Source organism: Phyllobates terribilis, unplaced genomic scaffold, assembly GCF_046119375.1.
Source record: "Phyllobates terribilis strain yellow unplaced genomic scaffold, ASM4611937v1 Scaffold_6__1_contigs__length_29720123, whole genome shotgun sequence".
Lineage (NCBI taxonomy): Eukaryota > Metazoa > Chordata > Amphibia > Anura > Dendrobatidae > Phyllobates > Phyllobates terribilis.
In genome coordinates, this window is record NW_027362766.1 from 77,323 (window position 1) to 87,478 (window position 10,156).

Genomic DNA, 10,156 nt, shown 5'->3' on the forward strand with positions numbered 1-10,156 from the left:
ATATGGGTTCAAGGATACACACAGCTGCTTAAAAGGAAAATACTCCCACAGATATGTGTTCAAGAATATGACGCGCCCCTGGGCCTGTGTCGCGCTGCGTTGCGCACGCGGGAGCTTACCCGGAGCCGGATCTCTTGAGGGTTGTAGTCTCGTGGCGGTGACCCGGTCCGTGCCCAGGGAGTCAAACTGAGCGGCGATGTAACAGCGGTAGATGTAGGACGACTACGCCACCCGTTGAATGCAGCTATGGAGCTGCCGCTGCAGGACAGTCCGCTGAGGCCGGTGGATGGATGGTGCAGCGTAGATGGTATAACCCCCAACGGGAGGGGTATGGCCTCAGGGCAGCAGATGTGGATGATGGGGGTAGCAGGAACCACTCAGAGACGGTGCGGTGTAATTCAGGGTCTTTACTGGTAACAACGATAGACCCTCCCGGAGTACTTGCTAGTGAACGGGGCCTGGTCAGTCCTTGAGCAGATGGGATCTCCCCTGGCCAGGCGGAGTTGTAGGCCTCCCAAACTGACTGTACTCTTCTGGCTACCTTGCTAGAAGCGGATATAAGTAGCCCACGTCCCTGAGTGTACCGTGTGGTGCTCACCCGTATGGCCGGTGACTCGGGGCCTTCTAGTGGCTTCCGCCCCACGATGGCGGTGCTGGTCCCACGCGTGTGACCGTGCCTTCGGGTTTCTGGGCCTGAGGACCTGAAATCCCCTGCCGGTCGGCTTCTGCTGCTGGGTAAGAGTTAGTCCCCACAGCCTCGGACGCCGGGTCCGGTAAGAAAGCTTCTCAGTCAGGGCGAGCTCTGCAGCTGCCAGCCCCTGACTCGTAGTAGTATTGCTTCTGCTGTTTCTTGTCTCTACTCTCCTTGACTGACTAACCCTGCCTCAGCCCAGGGTTTATACAGGGGAAGTTCTTCCCCTCCCAAGACTGGGCAGGAGGTGTGGCATGCACAGGATCCCTGACCAAAGGACCTCCCACCTGCTCTCAGACATAACATTACATTACTGTGGAAAACCAGACCCCTGGGGTGCCACATTCCCCCCTAGTGAAATTTAGTACTCCGGGACTAAACATATTTTAGAAAAAACATAACAAGATATAACAATAATAGTACAATAAGAAGAAACACATAAAGGTGGTCACGGCATGTCCGTAACCGGGTGTAGTCTTTGAAGAAAGCAAGGTGTCCATTTCACCAAAACATGGAGACGTAACCAGGTAGGGGTCTGTCCTACCCCGAGTCCTTAACAGTCTCTAGTCCATCCTGGGTTACGCTCCAACTATGTACAAGGATTCCTGGTAAATCCACCAAGGATTCCTAAAAATAACTGGAAACACAAAATTATACACAAGCAACAATACACAGATAAACATAAATAAAACAATTTATACACTTCAAATCCTCCAGCGTGCGGGTAACTGGCCTCTAGTGGCCCTAGTGGACCTACGGAGCTGACTGTCTGGCCCTGAACTACAGGGTGTAGGAGCTGTCAAGGGTAAACTGGGCAGCTGTCTACCGGCTCTTTGTCTCACTAGGGGTACGGCAGGCTCACTATAAGCAGAGGGTTGATCCTCCTGTTCTGCTTGTGTGGAGTCTTCTGCCTCCTGGACCGGCTGTTCTTCCAGCTCTACCTGTTGCTCCGTAGGTGCTTGGGATGCTGGTTGGAGGAAGGTGAGTACGGGTACCACAACTGCACCATTGACTTGAGTCCAAGACCGAGGGAAGTCCCCGAGCACAGTACTAACCATATCTTCCCTTTCCTCTACGGGTCGATGGTCTTCTTGTTCCTCTTCAGGGTTCCTCAGTTGTTCGGGACACTTCTTCAGGTGGTCCCGGGATACAATGGCTGTGGTTTCCCCTCCGTCTTTACTGATGGTACAAACCTTCGGGTTCTCGTGGCTTGAGGGCAGTACGGTGTACGGGTCCTTCTCCCACTGGTCATCCAACTTGTGGAGCCGTCTCTTCCTCTTCAAGACCTGCTCTCCGGGTACCAGGGGAACAGCGGGAGCATACTGGTTGTAAGTTTTCTCTTGTCTTTCCCTAGCCTGACAGAGACTTCGCTCCACGCTCTCCTGTACTCTCCGGTACTGCTGCTGCCTCTCTGTGTCCCAGTCTGTTTCTGGTGAAGTGTCCTCGGGTGTCAGGACTCCCATTTCCAGGTCAACAGGTAACTTACCAGGTCTTGCCCTCATTAGGTAAGCCGGGGTACAGTTGGTGGAACCTACCGGGATGTGGTTGTATAGGTCCACCAGATCGGGCAACTTCTCAGGCCACAGACTGCGTTCTTCCAGGGGCAACGTTTTTAGAAGATCCATTACCACCTGGTTCATTTTCTCACAAAGTCCATTAGTTTGCGGATGGTAGGGTGTCGTCCTTATCTTCCGGCAGCCATACAGATTGCAGAATTCCTGGAAGACCTCCGCTTCAAAGGCAGGTCCCTGGTCCGTCAGCACTTGGTCCGGGTACCCGTGTGGACGGCAAAAGTGCTGCTGGAAGGCTCTAGCTGCTGTTTGAGCCGTTAAGTCCTTGACGGGGACGACAACCAGAAACCGGGAGTAATGATCCACGATGGTTAACGCGTAGACGTAGCCACTTCTGCTTGGGGTCAGTTTTACATGATCCAAGGCTACCAGTTCCAACGGTTGCCGGGTGACGATGGACTGCAGGGGAGTCTTCTGGCTGGCACGGTCCTTCCTTCTCAGGTTGCACGGGCCACAGTCTCTGCACCACTTCTCGATGGTTCCCCTCATGCCTACCCAGTGGAACCGCTCGCGCAGCAGGAACTCCAGCTTCTTCCACCCGAAGTGTCCAGCTCCGTCGTGGTATGCCTCCATCACCATGGCTGCGTCTCTTCGTGGCACCACTACTTGCCAGAGTAATTCATGCGTCCGGGAGTTAACCATTCTGCGGCACAACTTCCCTTTGTAAAGGAACAGTCGACTCTTCTCTGCCCATAGTTGTTTGGCTTCCTCCGGAGCGTCTGGTTCAAGGCGAGCCTCCGGCCGAGTCAGCATCTCCTTCACCAGTCGGACGGCAGGGTCGCTGTCTTGCGTTTCCGCCCAGTTGTAGTGGGGTAAGGGGTTCAACGTAGCAGCCTGCTTACTCCTTACCCGGTGGGAATACTGGATAGTCCCATGACGGTGGAATGCAGGGAGTTCAACTTCTTCCAGTCCCTCCGGATCTTCTCCTCCGTCCGGCAGGTTGGGCATCCTGGACAGGGCGTCCGCGTTGGTATTGGAGCGTCCTGCCCGGTATTTGATTGTGAACTCGTAGTTGGACAGACGGGCCATCCACCTCTGCTCCAGGGCACCGAGTCTTGCCGTGTCCAGGTGTGTCAACGGGTTGTTATCCGTGTACACGGTGAACCGAGAAGAAGCGAGGTAATGCTTAAAGCGCTCGGTGACTGCCCATACTACGGCCAGGAACTCTAACTTAAATGAGCTGTAATTCTCGGGGTTCCTTTCGGTGGGTCGCAGTTTTCGGCTGGCGTAGGCGATTACTCGTTCCTTCCCCTGCTGGATCTGGGACAGTACGGCTCCTAGCCCGATGTTACTGGCGTCGGTGTAGAGGATAAAGGGCTGGCTATAATCCGGGTACGCCAGGATTTCGTCCCCCGTGAGGGCCATCTTCAGCTGGCGGAAGGACTCTTCTTCCAGCTCCTCCCATTTGAAGGGCGGCTTCTGGTTCTTGGCCTTCCGGGACTGGCCTATCAGGAGGTCCTGCATAGGTGCTGCCTTTTTGGTGAAACCGGGAATAAACCTTCGGTAGTAGCCTACCAACCCGAGGAACTGCCGCACTTCTTTTACGCTGGAGGGGCTTGGCCATTCCTTAATTGCGGTGATCTTATCAGGGTCGGGAGCCACTCCGTCAGCGCTCACCACGTGTCCCAGGTACTGCACCTTTGGTTTCAGGAGGTGACACTTGGAGGGTTTCACCTTTAGGCCGTAACTTGCCAGAGCTTCGAACACTTCCGCCAGGTGTTTCAGGTGGTCCTCATACGTCTTGGAATATACGATGACATCGTCCAGGTACAACAGGACCGTCTCGAAGTTTCTGTGGCCCAGACAACACTCCATTAGTCGTTGGAAGGTTCCCGGTGCGTTGCAGAGTCCGAACGGCATGCAGGTGAACTCGCTAAGTCCCATCGGGGTGGTGAATGCGGTCTTCTCCCGGTCCGCCTCTGCTACAGGAACCTGCCAGTACCCGCTAGTGAGATCCAAGGTAGAGAAGAAGTTAGCAGATCTTAAAGCAGCCAATGACTCCTCTATCCTTGGTAAGGGGTACGCATGTGTGTGATACGATTGATTTTCCGGTAATCTACACACATCCTCATGGTGTTGTCTTTCTTTCGGACTAAGACTAGTGGAGCTGCCCAGGGGCTACAGCTATCCCTGATCACCCCAGCCTCCTTCATGTCTCTAAGCATCCCCTTGGCGTGTTGGTAGTGTGCAGGGGGTACGGGTCGATACCTCTCTTTTATAGGAGGATGGTCTCCCGTGGGGATGTGGTGTTCTACCCCCTTGACTCGCCCGAAGTCTAACGGGTGTTTACTGAACACTCTCTCGTACTCCTGAACCACCCGATAGACTCCTTGTTTCTGGTGTGCGGGAGTGGAGTCAGTACCCAGATGTAGTTGCTGACACCAGTCCTCCATGTTTTTCTTAGAGCCGTTACCTTCCTCCGGGTGAGATGGAGGCAAGGGTTCCACAGATTGTATAGAATTTTGGTTAATGGTATATAATTTGGCTAGCATGGCATACCGGGGCAGGTACACTTCCCTCTCCCCGATATTTATTATGCGAACGGGCACCCTCCCATGGCGTACATCAACCACCCCCCGTGCTGTCAAAATGGTGGGCCTACTGTCCGAGTAAACTGGTTCTACCATTGCCTGGTAATCTCTACCTCTCAGACCAATAGCTGCCCGGCACCAAATCATCATTTCACTTTTTGGGGGCATGGCAATAGGAAAAGGGTCACACATTCTTACGCTACCAATCTCACCGCCGGAGAGTTCCACCTGTTGCCGTCGCATCAGTGCCCGGATCTCTTTCTGGAGCACCCGCTGCTCGCCGGAGCTGGCGTTCTTGGCAACCTGCTGTAAAAGGAAAATCACCTCTGCAAGACAATTTTAAATTACATTAGTTCCTAGAGTTATTTTTGGGTGACTCTCATGTTTGTCAATATCTACAATGATCAGTCCCTGTGCTGCCAGTTCGACTACCGATTTTGATGGTCACCTCTTTAAATCCGATCTGTGGCACGGGCTGGCCATTGCTGGCGATGATACTCAAGTCGTCGTCAGGGTAGCGGGTAATATCCGAGTCATTCCAGTACTGCTTAAAGAGCACGTACGGGATGGTGGTGACCTGTGACCCGGTGTCCAGTAGGGCACTCATGGGAATGCCATCCAGTACCACAGGCAAGACTGGACGTCCTCCCACATATCTGTCGCGCCAGTTCGATGGGCCTGGTGATCTTTTTCCTGGGGGTTGGCCTTCTACCCCAGGTTGTGCCCGTTTAAAGAACAGTACCTTGCCATATGTCCAGGTTGATTGCAGCGGCGGCAGATGGGTCGTCCGTCCTCGCTGTATCGGTCACTGGGTCTTTCTCTGGCCGGTGGGGTCCTCCTTGGTCGACGCCACGGGATGTCCTCCGGTCCGGATGCCAGCTGGATCTTCCCTGGGGTGGAAGCCTGTAAAGACTGCACAGTTCGGGTTAGCGCAGCAACGCTCTTAGCTAGCTCTTGGACCTGATGGTGTAGGTCTGGAGCCGGGTCATTGTCCAAAGCCTGCGCATCAGCTCCCACAGGCCCTGCCGACAAGGGCGCCGCCTCCTGGTGGTAAGTGATAGCAGGGCGCTTGTGGGTCACAACGCCACCCGGTGCCGGTTCTCGGAGCACCCGGATGGCTCTGTCCTTGAACTGTGCAAAGCCCAGATGGGGATCCTGTAAGGCCATTGCCCGCAACTGGGTTCGGTGGGTATTACAATACAGTCCCTCTATAAACTGTTCGGTCAACAGCCTGTCCTCGTTTCCCACTCCATCAGGGTCGGTCTGCTTAATGGCCCTCAGGGCCTCTTGTAGGTTTAGTGCATAGTCCCTTATACTCTCATGCGCTCGCTGCTTGCACCCGTAGAATCTAAGCTTAATCTCGGCTGAGGTGCGGGTATCAAAGGTGTCCTTCAGCCGGGTTAGTATCCCTGCGACAGTCTTCCTCCCAGGTGGCCAGGATTTTACTTCCCTTTTGGCTGCCCCGGTTAGTTGGGCCACCAGGATGCTCACTTTTTGCTCTTCTGTGAGGGGGTACACCTGGAAGAGGCTATCCAGCTTTTCTCTAAAGTCATGCAGGGTATGTGACTCCCCTGAGTACTGGGGTAGCCAAGCTGCTCCCGGGATATAGGGCATGGTGAAGGGCATATCTGCAGCAGCGCTGGCGGGGGTTGAGGCAGTGAAGCTCTCCTCCGTATCCGACATCTTCCTCCCCCCTAGTGGACCGTGGCCTACCTTGCGATGATCCTCTTCCGTAGGCCGCGGCTCCGCAGTGGATCGTCAGGGTTGAGGACCTTCTGTCGCGCTCCTGTGACGTCGGCGTCTGCTGGGCTCCTTCCAGGACCTTACGCAACGTCCGGACGTGAGGCGGGGCTTCAGTTCTCGCGCGCTTTCGGAGTCCACGCCCCTCTTCTTCCCGCGCGGCGTCCTCAAGATGGCGTCCAATGGCGGGAAAACTCCACGGATGGCGGGAAGAAGGCAGAAGATGGCGCCGGATGGCGGGAAACTTCACCGATGGCGGGAAGAAGGCTGAAGATGGCGGGAATCTTCACCACAGGTAAGTTTGAAAAGTCTCTTTTTCAGGCACGCAGTACCCGGTGGTTGCGGGCACGAAATCCTGCCGACTACGCCAAAGTTGACGCGCCCCTGGGCCTGTGTCGCGCTGCGTTGCGCACGCGGGAGCTTACCCGGAGCCGGATCTCTTGAGGGTTGTAGTCTCGTGGCGGTGACCCGGTCCGTGCCCAGGGAGTCAAACTGAGCGGCGATGTAACAGCGGTAGATGTAGGACGACTACGCCACCCGTTGAATGCAGCTATGGAGCTGCCGCTGCAGGACAGTCCGCTGAGGCCGGTGGATGGATGGTGCAGCGTAGATGGTATAACCCCCAACGGGAGGGGTATGGCCTCAGGGCAGCAGATGTGGATGATGGGGGTAGCAGGAACCACTCAGAGACGGTGCGGTGTAATTCAGGGTCTTTACTGGTAACAACGATAGACCCTCCCGGAGTACTTGCTAGTGAACGGGGCCTGGTCAGTCCTTGAGCAGATGGGATCTCCCCTGGCCAGGCGGAGTTGTAGGCCTCCCAAACTGACTGTACTCTTCTGGCTACCTTGCTAGAAGCGGATATAAGTAGCCCACGTCCCTGAGTGTACCGTGTGGTGCTCACCCGTATGGCCGGTGACTCGGGGCCTTCTAATGGCTTCCGCTCCACGATGGCGGTGCTGGTCCCACGCGTGTGACCGTGCCTTCGGGTTTCTGGGCCTGAGGACCTGAAATCCCCTGCCGGTCGGCTTCTGCTGCTGGGTAAGAGTTAGTCCCCACAGCCTCGGACGCCGGGTCCGGTAAGAAAGCTTCTCAGTCAGGGCGAGCTCTGCAGCTGCCAGCCCCTGACTCGTAGTAGTATTGCTTCTGCTGTTTCTTGTCTCTACTCTCCTTGACTGACTAACCCTGCCTCAGCCCAGGGTTTATACAGGGGAAGTTCTTCCCCTCCCAAGACTGGGCAGGAGGTGTGGCATGCACAGGATCCCTGACCAAAGGACCTCCCACCTGCTCTCAGACATAACATTACATTACTGTGGAAAACCAGACCCCTGGGGTGCCACAAATACACACAACTGCTTAAAGGCAAAATACTCCCACAAATATGTGTTCAAGAATACACACAGCTGCTTACAGGCCAAATACTCCTACAGATATCGGTTCTAGAATACACACAGCTGCTTAAAGGCAAAATACTCCACCAGATATGGGTTCAAGAATACACACAGCAGCTTAAAGGCAAAATATTCCTATAGAAATGTGTTCAAGAATACATACAACTGCTTAAAGGCAAAACACTCCCACAGACATGGGTTCAAGAACACATACAACTGCTTAAAGGCAAAATACTCCTACAGATATGTGTTCAAGAATACATACAACTGCTTAAAGGCAAAATACTCGCACAGATATGGGTTCAAGTATATACACAGCTACTTAAAGGCAAAATGCTCAACCAGATATGGGTTCAAGAATACACACAACTGTTTAAAGGCAAAATACTCCCACAGATATGTGTTCAAGAATACACACAGCTGCTGTAAGGCAAAATACTCCACCAGATATAGGTTCAAGAATGCACACAGCTGCTTAAAGGCAAAATACTTCACCAGACATGGGTTGAAGAATACACACAGCTGCTGAAAGTCAAAATACACCACCAGATATGGATTCAAGAATACACACAGCTGCTTAAAGACAAAATACTCCCACAGATATGGGTTCAAGAATACACACAACTGCTTAAAGGCAAAATACTCCTACAGATATGGGTTCAAGTATATACACAGCTGCTTAAAAGCAAAATACTCCACCGGATTTGTGTTCAAGAATACACACAGCTGCTGAAAGGCAAAATACTTCATTAGATATGGGTTCAAGAATACACACAACTGCTTAAAGGCAAAATACTCCGACAGATCTGGGTTCAAGAATACACACAGCTGCTTAAAAGCAAAATACTCCACCAGATATGTGTTCAAGAATGCACACAACTGCTGAAAGGCAAAATACTCCATCAGATATGGGTTCAAGAATACACACAGCTGCTTAAAAGCAAAATACTCCCACAGATGTGTTCAAGAATACACACAACGGCTTAAAGGCAAAATACTCCATCAGATATGGGTTCAAGAATACACACAGCTGCTTAAAGGCAAAATACTCCCACAGATATGGGTTCAAGAATACACACAGCAGCTTAAAAGGGAAATACTCCACCAGATATGGGTTCAAGAATACACACAGCTGCTGAAAGGCAAAATACTCCATCATATATGGGTTCAAGGATACACACAGCTGCTTAAAAGGAAAATACTCCCACAGATATGTGTTCAAGAATACACACAGCTGCTTAAAGGCAAAATACTTACAGAGATATGTGTTCAAGAATACACACAGCTGTTTAAAGGCAAAATACTCCACCAGATATGTGGTCAAGAATACACACAACTGCTTAAAGGCAAAAAACTCCACCAGATATGGGTTCAAGAATACACACAGCTGCTTAAAGGCAAAATACTCCCACATACATGTGTTCAAGAATACACACAATGGCTTTAAGGCAAAATACTCCATCAGATATGGGTTCAAGAATAAACACAGCTGCTTAAAAGCAAAATACTCCCACAGATATGTGTTCAAGAATACACACAACTGCTGAAAAGCAAAATACTCCACCAGATATGGGTTCAAGAATACACACAGCTGCTAAAAAGCAAAATACTCCACCAGATATGTGTTCAAGAATACACACAACTGCTTAAAAGCAAAATACTCCACCAGATATGTGTTCAAGAATACACACAACTGCTGAAAAGCAAAATACTCCACCAGATATGTGTTCAAGAATACACACAGCTGCTTAAAAGCAAAATACTCCACCAGATATGTGTTCAAGAATACACACAACTGCTTAAAGGCAAAATACTCTACCACATATGTGTTCAATAATACACACAGCTGCTAAAAAGCAAAATACTCCATCAGGTATGGGTTCAAGAATACACACAGCTGCTTAAAGGCAAAACACTTCACCAGATATGTGTTCAAGAATACAGACAGCTGCTGAAAGGCAAAATCCTCCATCAGATATAGGTTCAAGAATACACACAGCTGCTGAAAGGCAAAATACTCCGTCAGATATGGGTTTAAGAATACACACAGCTGCTTAAAGGCAAAATACTCCCACAAATATGGGTTCAAGAATACACACAGCTGCTGAAAAGCAAAATACTCCAGAAGATATGGGTTCAAGAATACACACAGCTGTTTAAAGGCAAAATACTCCACCAGATATGGGTTCACGAATACACAGAGCTGCATAAATGCAAAATACTTCACCAGAT